The sequence below is a fragment of the Meles meles genome, chromosome 8 (genome assembly GCF_922984935.1).
Source record: "Meles meles chromosome 8, mMelMel3.1 paternal haplotype, whole genome shotgun sequence".
Taxonomy (NCBI): domain Eukaryota; kingdom Metazoa; phylum Chordata; class Mammalia; order Carnivora; family Mustelidae; genus Meles; species Meles meles.
Window position 1 is genome coordinate 86,455,501 of NC_060073.1, and position 18,966 is coordinate 86,474,466.

General features: G+C 40.1%; 1 protein-coding gene and 1 non-coding gene across 2 annotated transcripts in view; both read left to right on the forward strand.

The window, feature by feature from the left end:
* MAML2 (mastermind like transcriptional coactivator 2) overlaps positions 1-18,966 on the forward strand; it is a 346,811-nt gene that overhangs the window by 313,352 nt on the left and 14,493 nt on the right. The gene's annotated exons all lie outside the window — the stretch shown is intronic.
* On the forward strand, positions 15,830-15,959 carry LOC123950211. The gene has a single exon (XR_006820201.1). It is a non-coding gene; the product is annotated as a small nucleolar RNA SNORA11 (small nucleolar RNA).

Genomic DNA, 18,966 nt, shown 5'->3' on the forward strand with positions numbered 1-18,966 from the left:
TTACAAAATGCTTTTTTACATATAATATCCAATATACGAAACTGGGAATTAAGCATCATACTACTTTTCCAGACGAGGACCCTGAAGTTCAGAAAAATGAAGCAACTTTATGTCATGTTACTCCAATATCAAATACAGGCCCTTTATCTCCAAATCGTAAGCTCATTGCACTGGACTACATTACTTTCCATTCCCATGTTATGTGCCAATGTTATTTGCTCACTGTTGCTTTGTAACAAAGACTCTGGCTGAGTTAGTCATTTTATTTCTTATACTAATAGTATAGCAGGGCTCTGAAATCAGGCTGCCTGAGTTAGAATTTTGGCTCCATTGCTTACTATCTCAATGAATTATTTAACATCTCTAAATGTCAGTCCTCTCATCTATAAAATGGGAATATTGGGGGTCCTGGGTGGCTCAGTTGTTAAGCATCTGCCTTGGGCTCAGGTCATGATCCCAGGGTCCTGGGGTCAAGCCCCACATCGGGCTCCCTGTTCAGTAGGGAGTCTGTTTGTCCCTCTGCCTCTACCCACCCCTGGCTTGTGCTCTCTCATGCACACTTTCTCTCTGTCTCTCAAATCAAGAAATAAAATCTTTTTTTTTTTTAAATGGGAATGCTAATAGGGCTCTCAGAGAAGGTTGTTGCGGTTATGAAAAGTGATGGTACATAAAGTGAGCCACACAGCGACTGATGCATGGTGAGTTCCCAACACCTGATACCTATTATTGTTACTTATGGATAATGACTCAAATAAACATATACGGAATTTCTTTGAAATTTGCATACCCCGTGATTTCGAAACTGCTCTAATGTTCCATGCCATCCACACACAGTTTTAGAGTCCCTTAATTTGTCATTGATGTTGGTATTTGCCCTAAGATCTTGACATAAGCCCCCAAAGTTTACAAGCTTAGCTTCTAATTGGAGTAAGATTAAGGATGAGCAGACCAGTGGAAGCCAAATATTGTGTTTTAGAAGTAATTTGTGTGAGATAAAGACCATTAACCCTAACTCCAGAGAAATGTAGAACCAGTTAGAGTAGATGACTGCAAGTTGAATCGAGTTAAAGCGATCGGTTGGTTGGTAAGAATGTCGTCTACGACCGTCTCAGCTCCATCTCAGCTTTCCTCCCATAGTCCGTCATTGCTTTCCTTCGTAGTTCAGAGTTCACTGTTGTTAGTTTTAAATGTTGATCCCAGGAGGCTCCAGTTAAAAGATGTTCATTCTCTGAATGGGGCTTTCTAACAGGCTGCTTTGATCTTAACATGAGTCAGCAGCCATTATGTCATCCCTGTCACATACATTTGGGTGAAGGGCTTAGCTGCCAATAATAAGGTGGTCTTTTTGTTTGTGGAATGTCATTGTCATTTTCCCTTCCCTAGTGAACATAATTCAGTTTAAAAACATTACAACTGTACGCTAAAATGGGGAATAAACTGGGAGAATTGTATATTTCATATCTGTGATTGGATTTCATGCTTTACTTTTTATATTGTTGACATACTGGTTAAAATCTTCTTGAATAACTGACCATTAGTTCATTCTGACTGGTTTGGAAAGAATCATTAGGATGATCCTGTTTTGGCTTTTGTTGTTGTTGTTGTTGTTAGCAGTGATATTTGTTGTTGAAAAACGATGCATCTGTTGTTAACTGCCTTCCCTTGGTAATTTTGTTGATGCCATTTCCATTAACCCTTGCCCCTCACCTCCTTGAAACCTGTGTTTCATGACTACTCTTCCCTCTTCACCTGACCTCCTAGTTCAGAGGTACGGTAGTGTTATTCACAGTTCTATTTACATGTTAAAAGAGGAAAAAAAAAAACGGAACCTCCAAGTCAGCCTATTAAGCTGAATACCTACACCATTGCATAACCAGCTAAGATAGATAAGTAGTACCTAGTCAACTAATTAAAAACACACAACAAAAGAGAGCCTTGAATATAATGATGACAGTGTCAGTTAACATTGCAAATCCGTTGCTTTGTGAAATCTGTTGCTTGGTGAAACAGAATTATTCGAAAGAGGATTTCTGAAAATATTTTATTGTGTTTTTAAAGCACGGTGCCTTGTCAGCATTGAAGCTTTTTAGGTAAAAGCATTAGTGAAGGTATCTTACGTATGCAATACAGGAAAATTATATCAACGTCTTGCGTTGCTTAAGGAAACAAACAGATTTCAAAGGTTTATTCTAGAAAACAGTGTTTAATCAATTTCTTGTACGGTCTTTGAACATAATCTAGTAAGCAGATGGGGAGTTAAGGGCTTATTATTTTCTCACTGCCTATATCCATTCAGAGTCTGCCAGGCTCAGAATAAAAGTCAAGACATGTGCACATAGAAACTCTGTAGATGTTTGTAGCATTTGAAATTAAAATAGTGAGAAGGCTGCCTGGGTGTCCCTTCAGACATGGCACAGTGGAGCACGGGGACAGGAAGTATGCCAGACGGCCTCTGCAGGAGGCTGCTGAGAACACGTGCATCAAGGAACAAGGAACTGCTTAATGATTAATCACTGTCAACCTTTGTTCTCATTAAATACTTGATTGTCGGACAAGGCTTGTAATGAGGGACTGTTTTGGTGTCTGTTGCTATGAGATGGTGTGCACTGATCCTCAGTTGATGTAAGCCTCTGTTCCACACTAGAATGAAAGTGCTCTCACAGTGCCTGCTAGTGGTGCTTGAAGAAGAGGCTCTGGACATTCTGTTTCCAGAGCTTTGCTCCAGCCCCAAAATATAGGACAGATATCCAAGGGATGGGATCGGCTAACTCTTGGCCTCTCAGAATGTAGCAAAATAATTCTGAGAAAGTTTAACAATAAAAGAAAGAGATGGAAGAAGATTTTATAGTAGCGATGGTACAAAGACTCTCCCCCCGCCACACATACACACACACACACATACAAGCACACAGACACCTTCTCTTTTTGATAAACACAGATCTTCGGAAATTTAAAGGCCTGCTACCATTCCTTTTGCCTTCTATAAATAAAATATTGTATCGTGCTTTGCAAACCAGATCCTTAACCACCAAATCATGTGAGGATAAAGTGTGTGTTGGCATCTTTCTGAAGGCTGAGGGAAAAAATCCCACTTATTCTGTTATTGACTAGCCAGCTTATGGACTTCTGCGTAATCATTTTTGAATCTTTATTTTACTGCTATAAAAAGGTCAATGGGACATTTTAAAGGAGGAAAAAACACTTTTTAAACACAAAAAATTATTCTTCTGGGTTGACGTGACCTTTAAAAACTCTAAAATTCTTATAAACGTCACTGCATCATTATCATGAAATGACTTCTAAAATATACCTTTCTGTGAAGGACTGAAAGATAAGAAGAACTAAAACTGTCGGTGATACCATCAGGTGATACCTACTACCCCCTAGCCAGAAAGATTTCTCTCTATCAAATAAAGCCTGCTATGGTTTTTTGATCTCTGCAAGAAGAGATTTTCCTCCAGATTTACATCTTCTATAATAATCATTTGGCTCAAAATATTATAGGTCCTTCTTCCTTCCTTTTTTCCCTGTTCCTCAGAACTCATCCGCAATATAATCAGGGAAGTTGAGTGGGGACTGCTGGACCTCTAGCAATCTAGAATGGGGCCCCTGCCAGCATCCTGTGTCCCTGTGGAGTCTGCGGATAACTGAATATTCTGCCAATACCAGAAATGATCTCGTATAACCCAGGGAACTGCCTCTCCAGAATGTGCCCTGCCTTTAAATGTGGTGGCAGGGGCCTGGGAAAGCCTTTTTGGTCTACCTCTGTATCTCTCAGTAGATTTGCTCTAAATCACCCCAAACAGGAAAACCAGTTTTTATTTACATCTCTAAATAGAAATCCAGCTTGCTTGGCAAAACAGTCACAGTATATAACTTATCAACACCGATTTTCATAGTCTCACCTCTGCGTTTATAGACGTATCCACGTGTGATTAAAGATATAGCTGTGAATGTTCTCTGACCACGGTATTTATCTGTGGGGGTTACAATGAGGAAATATCCTAAAATAAGACAGAAACCAGGAGGTTTACAGTGATGCTGATTATTATAACTGGCTTGGTCATTTAATACATTAATGGTTTGCAGTAACTAGACCATCTCCAGGGCTACAAACTGTTCCCGATTCCATTCGTGGAACCGCAACCCTTTGAGGCATATCTGTTAATAAGCCATGCTTTATAAATCCTGGTAGGCCTGATTGTTTTTTTTATCCTTGACCGTAGATAGATAGAAATGTTGAGGAATACTTGACCATGCTGTATGGGCGAGCGTGGAACAGACGTCCTTGGACAGTATTTCTAGTGGCTAGCCTAAAATCCTGGCGGAAAGAACACATCGAAATAAATCACTCTCTGTACAACAATGTGAATTATTATTTGCATTTAAATAGAAACACTGCAGCCTTCCTTCACTGTAACAGATGCTTACGGGTAAATTACCGCACCTTTCACGGCTTCTCTAAGCCGTGAAGGGATTGTCTATCGATGCCCCCGTTTTCTTCTACCCTCTAAAGAGCAGTGTAGTGGTAAGTACCCAAGTTAGTTCCACTGATGTTAACTTGACTAAAAGTTATTCTCCACATACCAATAGCCCCTCTTTGTAAGTGATCAACATGGTCCAATTACCAAAATAAACTATATTATCCAAATATATTGCTTTTCCTCCTAAAGGCAGTGATCATCTCGCTTACTTTTGCAAACAAATGCCAGGTTAGAGCCAAAGATTACTATCTTTTTGGTATGGAAAGCTGTATAGCAGGCTATATGAATGAATGGTGTATTACCTAGGAGAAAATCATGAACCCAACTGCCAAAATTAATTAATTAGTTAATTAATTAATTCAGGTAGAATTTTAACAATATGTGAGAGAAAATATTCAGATTTAATTGAGAAGTAAAGGAAAAGTTGTAGCATTAGGGGATAGAAGAACTGCTGTCCATGAGGAGGCCATCTTCAGCACTGAGTGGGCTATTTATTTCTTTTAGAGGGACTGAATTGCCCTACCTTTATATGGTCTCTATAGCTGGTCAGTTTGTACATTAACATAACATCTACCAATGTTACTCTGTTTCTAAAGAGTTCAAAATACTTTAGCTTAATTAACCCTCAAAATATTGATTAATCGCAAATGAAATACTGGGACACCTGGGTGGCTCAGTTGGTTAAGTGTCTGCCTTTGGCTCAGGTCATGATCCCAGGGTCCTGGGTTCGAGCCCCACATCCGGCTCCCTGCTTCTTCTCCCTCTCCCTCTGCCTGCACCCCCTGCTTGAACTCTCTTAATCTCTCTCTCTTTAGTTTAAGAGAGAGAGAGAAACCTAGCAAGGATTAAATAATTATGATGAACTTCAACTAAAAATCCATCAGGTAAATCAAGTCCTTAGAAAACATAATCAAGCTGTGTTTTACCAAAAACAACCATTTGACTCAGTTAATTTGTTTAGTTAAGTAACATTTTTCAAGCCAATTATTTGGTATTTTGTAGGCAAAGAAGATAGTTGGCGGGTTTTAAGTCTCCACCATACCAGTATTGTGGCATTTTACATACTTGGCCCACATTCTTTTAAGTTTGTGAACAGGCTAGAAAGTTTAAAAATTATATTTGTGGGCCTTTTCTCTTACCCGGATGGCCTGATAACAATAGTGTTAAATTATAAAGGGAATCGGATTGACTCGAATTTCATCAGAGTTTTGATTTAAATACTCAGAAATGCTCAGATAAATACTAACTGAACTGTCGGTTGGAAGCAGCCAGCAGCTGAAGGAAGAGCTGTTCCAGTCCCAGATGTATATCCTTTTAAAAAGTACCACATGGATCTGGAAAACACAAAAGCATGTAAACACTGGGTAACGTACAATATATCAGTCTCCCCTCATGCGTTCTCTCCTGATCAGCCGTTAGGAACATAAGCCACAAATGTTTACCCAATTGAAAAATCGCTGGACAGTTATGTTCAAATCAAGGATCTGTTTCCAGTTACAAGTAACAGAATCCAATACAATCAACCTACTCAGATTGCTGAGGGGGAAAAAAAAAGTTTAAAAGTTCACAGAACTCTCTATGTGCTAAATTTAAGTTCAAGGTTTTAATTAGAAGCAAAAAGACTTGTACCTTTAACTGACAAATGATAATAACTATTCTTATGTGAGGCATTTGTATGATGTTTGATATTGACACTTGTCATTTCACTGAAAACTTTTGGTAGATAGGTTACTTTCTTAGTAACACCTAAATAATTGCAAATCATCTTACAGATTAAGATTATCTGATTTTCAAGTAGTTACTTATTTATTTAACAACAAATATATTTCAAGTGTCTATTTTATGTCAGGTTTATGTGTGCAAGTAGAAATGCATACATGAAAAACAAGTCCATGTTTTTGAAGTAATAATAATGTAGTAAGAGAAAATATACATGTAAACAAAAAACTGATATATTCTATAAAAAAGATAAATACAAGACGTGATTAGAACTCAAGCAATAGCAGTAATCAATATTGGACAGTGCCAAAACAGATCTGTCTTATTCTGAAATCTCTATTCAGATGAATCGATGGGTTCAGCTTGTGAACCCAAGGTTATACTAGAAATCCTTGTAAATGAAAAAAATGTCATAAAAAGTGGTCAATGTCTGAAAATATTTAGTAGTCTAAATACTAAATACTGAATACTAAATACTAAATACAGTCTAAATACTGTCTCGTAATCCAAACAGACACAGAGAAGTTAAAATACTGTGTGTGTGTGTGTGTGTGTTGTTTAAGACATCCCCAATCTTATTACTCAACAGAATTAATAAAAAATTTAGGTACCTTCTTTCTAGACTTATATCCCCAAAGTAACAGCAGATCTGATAGTAGTTGTACAGCTGATTTGATCAATGTAGACAGATAATCAAACCAAAGAAATTTGACCTTCCTCATTCTTTTCTACAGTGGACTTTTCATTTAAGGTTATCGTTTTTCTAAAACATTACTTTGGTACTCTGCAGATCAAAATGTGTTTGTATAGTTTGCATAAATAAGATTTGGTAAATAACCTGATTTTCTGGGAATTGATCCAAGTGAAACCTCTGATCTTTTGAAGTTCATCTTTAGTGAGTCTTAGGGAGAACTCAGCTTTTTTGAAGTCCCACTGAAGTATTTAGTGGCTTGCTTTGCTAATCCAAGGGAGACTTCAGGGCTACATTTAACAGAGAACAGATGGCTCCTTTTTAAATGTCCTTTGTGGTCATTATAATAATATATTCAAAAATAGCTAATCATGTTACATTAGAGTAGATGGACACATTCGAAGATATTGGCCACAGTCACTATATTGTGTCAGTGCCTCCAGATTTCTATATTTATTAGATAACCTGCAATCATCAAGGTATTCTCTCATTTCTCTTAAGAGGAGATATGTCAGAATATGTGGGCTACTTTGTAGGTTAATATATTTTGTATATTTTAGCCCAGAATGTGTAGTCAAAACATAAAAATTACCTCTAGCAGAATGTTTTGTAGATTTTTTTTTTTTTTTGCAGAATCAGAAGAAAAAACAGACTTTTTACAGAATCAGTTTAGGAAAGTCCAGTGTTATTAGCAAAGCTTTGTACTTCTACGCTGTGCCTTCCACACTGAGGCATATGAAGGGATCCAGAATTAAGCTTGAATTTTCTCAATATTCCCATCCCCAAACCTCAATTTTTGCTTACTTCAGTCACTTCAGAAGAAAATAGCCAGTATGATTTCCTGCTCCTCACCCCCAACCAGATCAGTCCAGCATTTGTACATTATAGTGGCAAAACCACAGCACGTCGTGTTGTTAAGTTGCATTGTAGACTCGACGAAAAAGAGAAATTTAATTATTTCATGACAGTGGTATTTATTGTTAGCTTGATTCAATAAAAGTGGAATTTCAACAATTTTAGCATTAGAATGGAATTTAGAGATTATAATCTAACTTCCATATCTTAACATTGAAGAAAATAAGGCCTAGATGGGTTAAAAGAGAAGACTACAGAATTAGCAAGGTTCACAGGTCACATGAACCAGATTCCTACAAGAAGCAATGAAATAATGTCAGGAAAAATTGTCAAAGAAAACCATAGTTTCAAAGAAATGCTAACTTCTCTTGCATACCTCCCAAGAGCCAAAGACTGCTGCATATTTTACCTACTTAATTTTATTTAAGCCATACACCAATTATGTGAGGAAAGCAGTATTATTTGCCCCTAAACAGAGGAGAAACTGAGACATAGAGACTTTTATGACTTGCCTGAGAACAATTAGTAAGTCATGGAGGAAATATTTAAACCTAGGCATTTTGACTACAGAGGTTACATTTTTCATCATTACAGTGTTTTTGTCATGTGATACCACAGGAGACATGAGACAATCTCCTTAGATTTCTCATTCTCTATCTTAAAGAGATAAGAAGCTCAAAGTAGTCAATAAAATTTTCATTAAAGTGAAATTCTAGAGTCAAAATTCTGGTTTTTTTTATTATTTCCAAAAGAAAAATCTTACATTCCTTCCTAAGTATTAGAAGCCACCTAGGGAAATCAATTTGTAAAAATTCCAGATTTGTTTTGTGTATAATTTGGACATCATTTTGATTTAAGAACCAGCCGTTTAAACAGTATTTCCTGCCTTCTGAACTGTGGTGTCACTTACCCCTTCTTCCTTCTCCGCTACTACTTGTTTACTGTGTTGCCTTCACGTTCAGTGAGAACAGAAAATGTTGATATGTATCTCATCCAAAACCATAACACCTTCCAAACACTTCTAGAGGAAGAGCACAATTTTAGGGTAGAAAACCGGTTCCTAATATATGTCCCTTTGAAATGAATGGGGTTTTTTCTGTTTGTTTTGTTTTGTTTGGGGGGGGTGGGTTTTTTTTTTAAAGATTTTATTTATTTATTTGACAGACAGAGATCACAAGTAGGCAGAGTCAGGCGGAGGAGTGGGGGCGGGGAAGGGGGGGAAAGCAGGCTCCCCACTGAGCAGAGAGCCTGATGCGGGGCTCGATCCCAGGACCCTGGAATCATGACCTGAGGCGAAGGCAGAGGTTTTAACCGACTGAGCCACCCAGGCACCCCTGAAATGAATGTTTTTGTATGGAAGAGTTATAAGCCTAGTGTAGTTACACACTATACGGAAGGGAGAAGAGGAAGGTATTAATAGCAATATGAGTTATAGAATAGGCTCAACAAAAGATAAAGTTACCCTTAAACACAATTTCCTAATCTTGTTTTAATTGGTGGAGGCAGTGGTGAAATGCTTGGCTATTGTGAAGCTCAAGTGACTGAGTACATCCCTGGATAATTATTGCTTGTTGGTTTATTGCTGGTATTATTATAAACAGCATGCTGTCCTCACTATCTGATGATCAGAAATTACATTGTGTTTAGTTCAGTAACTTAATGTGTGTGTTTGATATTCAGTGAATATCAGATTTACTTAAGAGGAGATATTGACATTTATGTCAAGTCTGTTGCATGCCAGATACTACTATACTAAGCACTTCACTTACTTTTTGCCATTTGTTGAGGTAGGAGTGAGGAACATATTATTACCCCCAAACAAGAGGGAAGAAAGCAAACTTTGGATTTGAATCCAATTCTGCACTTTTCACTATTGCTGCCTACCCACTCAAATTGCTTTTAGAACAGAGAGGTATTTTTAAAATATTTTGCCAATTACCTTATTTTATTAAACCTTTAGGTTCTTTGCATTTTAAAGGCATATGTTTTTTTAAAAAGACCAATTTTTTAACCTATCTCCTCATCTTGAAATGGGAATCATAATTAAAACAGAATTGTTGAAGAGTTTAGATGAGATAATAAATGTCAAGTCCTTAACACAAGGGCTCATACATAGCTTTCAAAAAATGATAACTATTGGTAGAAATTATACTCCAGTGGTGTGCTTTCTTCCTGCCTTCCAACATATCTACTAGCCACCACCACCATTATCATCATCATAATCATCATCATGCTCTCCATCATTGCTCAACACTAGCTCCTTTCCTTTCTAGAATATCCTTTATGCTGTGGGCCATTCTAAACTGGTACCCTCAGAAAAGCAACACTGGAGTCAACGTGTTGCTCAACTTTTGCCTCTCTGTCCTACATTGGCTTTACAATTGCCTTTGAAAAGAGCTAGCATTTTTATCCCATGTGCCTGAAAGCAGAAAATTCTGACCCAATTTTCTACTTCATGTGGCTTCTTCATTTATCTATATATTTATTTATTAAACACACACACACACACACACACACACACACATGCACACACATATGGAGGGTCTGCTGTATACTGGGAAAACACGATGAACATCCCAGCCTTCCAAGCTCTTCTAATGGGAGGTAGATAATAAGCAAACAAGAGTTGTGATAAAGGGAATAAAATGGTTCCTAATTTTAGGAACCAGTACCAACTGTTATGGAACCACAGAGAGGGGCACCAGACAGTGCTGGGAGGCCAGAGAAGACTTCCTGAAAACAGGACATCTGAACTGAGCCTAGAAAGAATGAGGGATCCCTTGGTAAGGAGAAGCAGAGGAAGAGGACTCCAGGCAGAGATGTGAGCAAATGCCAAAGTACAGAGAGGAGAAGGAGCTTCTTCGAGTTTGAGGAATTGCAAGTAGGTTAATATCACTCTAGGATAGAGTGAAGAAGGCATGTGTTGAGAGGTGAAACCGGGGACAGATGCAGAGGCCACATCATGGAGGGCCTTCTCCGCCATTTTCAGGAGCTACGACTTGATTCCAAAGACTGAGAGGAACCATGGATAGTTCTAAGCAGGGAGTGCAGTGTAGAGGACATTTCCAAGTGGAAAATCATTTCATCACTTTCATAAACACTAACCTTTGAGGAGAAGGAGGTGGAGTTCTCAACCTGAGGTCAATGGGTGGTCTGTGGATGTTTAGAAAATGTGTAAACTCCCTGAAAATGTACACAAAATTGTTAGTTGTATGTGTACTTGGGGGGAAGGGAAGAGAAGCAGAATCCATAGCTTTGTGAAACCCTCAAAGAACTGTGTTATCCAAAGAAAAGTTGGAAACCACTGCTCTGGGGACAGAAAGCTAAAAGCTAACTTACAGAGCAGAAATTTCAGGTCTGCCACAAAGAGCCCTTCTAAAGTTAAAGAGTTTCTCTTTTAAGAAAAATTTCTCATTCCTTCCCCTGAGTTACCAAACTCTTCCCACTCCACCCTGACCCACTGACGTTTTGTTCCTGGCCACTCTCCCACCTAAATGCTGCTTCCTCGCTCATGGAACTGGTCTTCCATGCCAACACATAATAAGTGTCCACTCCAGAGGCTAAGAATAGATGCAGTGTCCTGGTGACTTGAAAATTAGGTAACATCTGAAGGATGAACTCCACAGTGACCACAAAATTCATTCTGATCATTCGAACCAAACAGATTATAAACATGTGATCAGGGTTTCCCTGTAAGTTAGAGGAGGAGGTTCTGAGCAAGGGAAAAACAAATAAACAAACAAAAAGAAAAAAAAAACACTCTATTGAATAGAAGGAAAAGGCAGCTACTATTCGTAATTGCAAAGAACAAAGAAAAATACTAATCCAAATACAATCTTCTGTGTTTGCATGTTTCACCTTTCCACATTTTTCCCTACCCCACCCCTTACCCCCAACAAGCCAGTTCAGTCAGACAAGTTACAGTTCTCCTAGGCAGATAGATTTTGTTCCATTGGTCTCTCCTTAATACATTTTCCTGGGTTTGGATATGTGTTCCTCATCTTTTAGTTAAGTCTGTGACCTCATGCAAGTCATTTTGTTAACCTTTGTGGGCAGTGTCTTCATCTGGAAGATGAAGCTGGATGGTTTTTCAGGTTTTTCAGTTGCCACAGTTTGTAATGGTGGCTGGAGTGAAGGGCAATTATAAACAGATCTTGTGATAGCTATTTCTCATTCCCAACTCACCAGTCCCTTCCAAGGATTGCTGGTACTTTCTTGAAGGCATTTAATCATTTTCACATAAGCATTCCTTGGCCAGTAGAGCTAAATAGGGCAAAGGTCAGGAAACTTTTTCTAGAAAGGGCCAAGTGGTAAATATTTTAGGCCTTGTGGGCCATAAGGGCTCCGCCACAGCTCTTCGGCTCTGTGAGGAAGGCAGCTCTGTGGTATGAAGGTAGCCCCAGACAATGTGGAAATGAGCATGTGTGGCTATGGTCCGACGGAAATGTGTTTACCAGGAAAGGTGGCAACCTGGGTTTGGCCGGTCGTGCCAGAGTTTGTGGATCCTTGAAATGGAAGATGGATAGCCTGAAGATGGGAGTGTTTCATCCCTTCAGTCTTTCAGTTTGGAAAGTTGCTTCTTGGACAATTTCCTGATAATTGTTTTGTTGTCATTATTGTCGTGAAAGACAAGAACTGTTTGATTCTTTTAGCCCCACACAACCACCTCACTGTCTGTGCCCCAAATAAATAACTTAGTGGGGCTTCCAGATTGCAGGGAATCTGAAACAGTTCAGACAACTTGTTTCTCAGGCATAGAGATAAATAAGTGGCCTCAAAAGTAGACAGTTCAGAAGATGAATAACTTGAAGGAACAGTTGAGTAGTTAGTTCATTGAGACAGGGAAAGAAGAGGGAAAGAGAAAAGGGAGGGAAGAAAGATTGATTGAATAGCAAACTAGTTTATGAAATCTACTGTACAAACTTGCCCAGCTGGGTACTTTATCTTGAATTTGTTTTGCAAATTGCAGATGCCTAGCTCTGGAAGCCAAGAAAAAGAAAGGGCAGTCATCCCACGCCAAAATACTCCCATGGATCCCAAGTAACTTACATTACTTCATTTTTTGGGGGAAAAAAAAATCATTATATATCCCCCTTCCAAAATAAGAAAAACAGAGAGCTATTTTACCCAGATGCCCGGAAGAAAACGAATATTTTTTAGAGTGTGTGTGTGGTTTTTTTGTTTGTTTTTTTTTTTAAATATTAAGAGAACAATACCTGCCTGGTAACTTTGCTTGCTTTGTGAAACTAACTATGGCATACTGTTCAGTCCACAGAACTGTTTTAACAGTAAAAATGGCTGGGTTCAATGAGTCCTAATATCTCAACATACTCCAGTGAAACCAGGGATATTTTTGTTTGCTGTTTGAGGACATATCTGACTGGACCCTATTTTACTTTTTGCTGAAATCAATTCTGCTTGACAGAGCCTTTGCAGTCCATTAAATGAAAGTGTTAATTGCAGCATTTTTATTATTTAACATCTTTTTAAAAGATCTCTCCCATATTAAGCACGACATTCCAAGACATTTTATCAAAGTAAGACCCAGTGGCTAGGCCTGTCCTTGGATGTTTGGTACTAAAAGTTACAAGATTTTTTCCATACACTTCTTTAAATTTTGATCGCTGAAATTTTAAAGAAAAGGTCTTGGTGAATGAGCTGCTAGGGCTAGAATAGTGGAATTTATTTCTAATTGTAAAATTCGGATTTTTTTTCAAAAGGACTTCAACCCAGCTTTGCGAGAAATAGAGTTAATAACAGGAAGAACAAGTCATTTGTCCCCTAAAGAAAAAGGTACCCATTTACAAGCATTCAGGTGCCTCCTTAATTTTCTACCAGGTCTTCTAGACACATAGTTTGCCTTCTTGATGAGTTAGTGATTCCCACAGTAATTTGTGAACAAGATACTAAGTCAACAAAGTAACAATTTGGGAAGGCATTCTTTTACCATGATTTCCATACATTAAAATATGTTTCCAGCTTCTGATGAGTGTAAATCAACCTTACACATTGTCACTTATTCGGGAACATGTTTGCCTTGCCAAACAGCTTTGGCCATCACACCTGATTTACCTATGGTTTTCCAACATCCTTTATACCATTCTGGAAGCTAAATTGTCCATCAGTAGTCCAATTGGAAAACTTGAAAGATTGGACAAGCTGCGGAGTTTTTCAATAAGCTGCTTGGACTCTGATCCCCAAGGCCTAGAAGAATGCATAACACAAAGTAGATGCTCAACAAATATTTGTTGAATAAGTGAATCAGGTAGGGTGAAGATAATAATTCTAAAGACATAGCTTAATTATTGGCAGAACGTTGTTAGAAGAATACAGATATGTTTTTATTGGCCTGGACATCGTATGCTGGCTTAAAAGAAGGATCAAGAATCTTTAACCATATCTGAGCGCTAGCATACTACTCTAACTCAGTGGCTTAACTAAGACTGTAACAGGACTTTAAACTCTTAAATACACACACACACACACACGTGAAAAACTGTAAGTGCATATTAAATGTAAATTTATATTAAATTCCAAGAGGATAGGGTCAGAAGCCTATTTTGTAGGTTAGCATCAAATACTGTAATTTGATAGGTAGAAAGAGAAAATACATATACATAATGTGAAAGATCATTCAAGTTCATAATCTGAGCCAATCGTATGGCTATTATTAGCTGCCAAATCAGCCTTTTAACTCCAGTTTGTCTAGAAAACTGGGTATTCTGTCATAAAAGATGGCATCAGTGGAAATGGCCTAAATCATACACACACACACACACACACACACACACACACACATTTATCTCCCTAGGCTGAGGATGAACCATTTTTACCATGTCTTCACGAGCTTTAAGGAGACCATGAGTGTTGAACTAGAACCAGATTGATTCCTATTAGGCCAAGTTCTACATGGGCTGAACGGAAGGCAAAGATGAGGCTGAATATGGAAATCAAAGCCAATGCAGCAGAACATATTTTTCTTTCAAAATATTTTATGTACTAAAGTTTGCACAACATCTTGGCAATGACAGCAAGCCTGTGTAAGGAGGTGTTTCATGTTTCATAGCTAACATAAGGGCAAAAAAATGTAGCAGCAGCCAAACGTTAACTTCAATCATGCAATGAAAGAATGTGTATGGTAGAGTACATGGGAAGACCCATGGGCCAGAAGTTACAAGGCTCAGAAATCTTGTACAAAATTCTAAAAGAGAGCTTATCTCTTATTTTTATATTCTTCGGTATTGCGAAGGAATGAAACTAAATTTAGCACAGTCCATCTGGTTGATTAGAGAGAGAGAAAGAGACGTAATTGCATTTTCTTGGTGTGCAGATCGTTTCTAAATCTTAGAGGAGGCTAGTTTTCCAGATTGCCGTGGAAATTGTTTTGAAGTTCACCAATTTTGCCAACACTACGCTCTCTGCCCATCTCTTTCTCTTCATTTCCCCCCTTTCTATATAATTTTTTAATCTCTAGAAAATAGAAAACTGCCTAGAGTATTGTAGATACTCATTAAAAATATCAAAATTCGTGGGTGGATGGATGGATGCATAGGTGACTAGATTAGGCATTAGAAGATCTAGATTTTTAACCTTAGAGTCCCAGTAGGTACCATACCACCTAACGGAAATTGCTTTTTTCCTGCGCAAATTTGAGTGAGGACCCACGTAGGGTACGCGATGTGTGCATTTTAGGTTCCCAGATAAATGACAAGCCAGGGATCTTAACCTTGAATGCCTTCATGAGCCAGGCAAGTAATAGAAATGAGGCAAATGGGCAGATGGAATAAACGAAGAAATAGTAGGGACTGAGGCTCACTGGAGGGCACACTGTGTTTAAAATTTGATGGGGGGACGCCTGGGTGGCTCAGTTGGTTAAGCGGCTGCCTTCGGCTCAGGTCATGATCCCAGCATCCTGGGATCGAGTCCCACATCGGGCTCCGTGCTTGGCGGGGAGCCTGCTTCTCTCTCTATCTCTGCCTGCCACTCTGTCTGCCTGTGCTCGCTCTCTCTCTCTCTCTCTCTGACAAATAAATAAATGGAATCTTTAAAAAAAAAAAAAAAAAAAACTTGATGGGAACGTGGGGTGTGCTCAGAGCAGGGAGCCTGAAGAAATGGCTCCTCTGTTTATAACACACCCAACAGGAATCTGGGCTCGCTGTGAAAAGGGGCACAAAATGCGTGGCCTTCCTGTGAACAGACACCCTACACGTGTCCCACTTCCATAAGGCTGCTGGATAGGAACAGCAGCCCAAGGCTTTGAATGGAGGCAGTAGCCCTGAGAGTGAGCATAGATGTGAGGCATGGGCTGGAGGCCCAGGACAGCCCCCCACCCATGCCCCGCAGGAACGGGGGAGGGGCCACCTAGGAGCCGCTGGTGCAGCAGGTCTGCCCGGCTGGACGCCAACGTGTATGCCGCACTGAGGTACCTGGAATACAAGAGGATCCTTGGCAGCTGCCCACCCTAGTCTGAGCTCCTCTGGGGCCTGAGAGTCCTCCACGAGACCAGCAAGATGAGCGCGCTGAGAGTCATCACCCAGCAGCAGAACCGAGACCCCGGGAAGGGAAGGCTCATTTCTTGGAGGCTGTGGATGGTGTGTTCAAGACAATGGATGTGGAAATGGCTGAGGAACATTCCAGGGCCCCGATGAGGGCCCAGACGGACATGGGGGATGAAGCTCTGATCGGAGAGTGGAGCTGGGATGACATACAGGTGGAGCTTCTGACATGGTATGGGGATAGAGATTTTAGCAATTGCTGGGCCAGGATTCCTTTGGCTTTCTGAGCCAGAAACCACCAGTAGATTCTGAATGGCAACCATGCCAACAGAACCACTGGGAGAGTTGGAGTCAACCCTAGCTCCAATGGTGGGGCCAGCACCGCATTCTAGACAGGCTCAGCATCCGCAACACCGTCCAGACCAGAAATGCCACCAGAAAGGGAACCAGCTTCTCTGGGATCCAACAATGCTGATGAATGGCAGCAGTCACTCACCAAGCCAGGGTGCATCCTCTGACTCCTTCACACAGCACTCGGGGCCCCTTCCAAACCTGCCCATCCGAGATGGCATGCGTGAGGAAGCTGTCTTTGCCCTTCTTGCTTTCATTGTGTGCTTTTGTTGTGTTTTCATATTTTTGGTATCCATGTTACATTAAAGTTGCAAAATTAAGAAAAGAAAAAAACAAAAATAAAATATGATGGGAGCTAAGCACACCATTCTCTGCAATCCACATAGACTTACAGCATAAGCTTCTTCACAGACATAATTGTTTCTAAAACATCTCTGCCATATACAAAATAATAAAGGAAGAAAGAAGAAAAATGTTAATTGCTAAAATGTAACCAAGTACTTACAAAGTGCCTAGAACTGTTCTAAATTTCATCTGGTTTGATTTTATTAAATATTTTTTTAGATTTTATTTATTTATTTGAGAGAGATAGGATGAGAGACAGAGCATGAGAGAGGGGAGAGTTAGAGGGAGAAGCAGATTCCCTGCCAAGCAGGGAGCCCAACACAGGGCTCGATCCTGGAACTCCAGGATCAGGACCTGAACCGAAAGCAGTTGCTCAACCAACTGAGCCACCCAGGGGCCCATGGTTTGATTTTATGTCATTAATATAATTACTGCTCTTTTATAAACAAAGAAATTAGGGTAAAATACTCAGTAAGTGTATGTTGCTGCTCTATTAATAAATAATTGGATGTTAAGAAATAAAAACCAGGAAAAAAATGCATCAGGGCCCTGAGCCAAACCCCTAACCCAGATGAAGGAAGCATCCTTCCAAAAGAGCTTCCATCAGAGAAAGGATGACTCCCAACTCCTCTTCTGACGTCTCCAGGTAGAGGATGATGGTCATTCCCCGAGTCCATCAGTAGCTCACTCTCCACAATGTAACTGAGACCTCTGCATTTCTGAAGGCGTCAACACAGAACAGCTTTGTGCCATCTGCAAGGCCTGTCTCCTTTGGTTCACAGTAAACAAAGAAAACAGACTCCTCCTGTGTGTGTGGAAATAATGCAAACAGTTACGAGCCACCATCACTTACTAAGTGCTTAATGCTGTGCGTAGTATCATTTCCTCTCATTCTCACAGCGACCCCATGAAGTCAGTACTGTTATTGTGCCCATTTTACAGATAAGGACATTGAGGCTCATGGAGGCTCATGGACATTGAGGCTCATGGATCATTCAGATCACTCAGTCAATGAGTGATGGAACCGGGATATGAATTCCAGCAGGCTCATCTGCAGAGTTCATGATCTTTTGCACTGTGACAGTGCCAAGAAGGTTGAGAAGAAAAACACATTGAATATTTCTGAGTATGTTCATCAACCGGTTTCTTAAGACACAAAATCCTCTTCTCATACACCCTCTTGCACTAAACTTCAAATTATTATATCGTAGAAAAGAGCAGATGGGTTTCTATTCTGGTTGCGGTGGAGAGTGAAGGGCCAGCCACCACCTCCACTATATTCTCTCGCACTTTGATGTCCTCTAGCATCACTTCCGGTCATTGTTACTCTTGTCTGACCCCATCCCCCATCTCCCCACCCCTGTTTCTCCCTGTCCCGGTCTCTGCTTCGCTCTCATTTGTGTGGACAGACCAAAGATTCAACACTCAGTCCTCCAGATGCTTCCTTCTCTACCTGCCCTCCAAGAGTGCTCAATGCCCAGATCACCCAGTGCCGTCGTGGTAATGACTCTCACGTGCTTGTCTGCAGGCCCATATCCCTAGTGGCTTGCAGGACTTGTGGTGTGAACCTTTTCCCCCAGGAACCAAGTTGGATTTAACTTTGAGAGAACTGACTGGGCATTGCATGCAGAGGTGTCTGGGGATGGTTATTTAAAGCTGCACGGAGGATGTGCTTGTCTCAGAGATGGCTCCCATTATTTTTAGCTAACTGGTGAGGAGGACCGCCTCCCTTCCAGACCCCCACAGACTGCCCTTCTTGCCACCACACTCCCTTCCTCATGCCTGATGGAGGGTGCTTCTCCGTGCAGAGTGTGCTCAATCAACATGTTCTGCACAGGCAGGTGGATCTGCACACTTCAAAAGCAGGAGCACCTTTTTTCCTCAGCACATCTCGTCTGAGCTGACAGACAACAGGTACAGTGATGGAGGAAGAATTCTGAAGTCAGACAGACCTGGCTTCACATCTTCCTCAGCTACTTGTGTGACCTCTGAGCTCATGTTTCTCATCTGCAAAACTGGGAACATA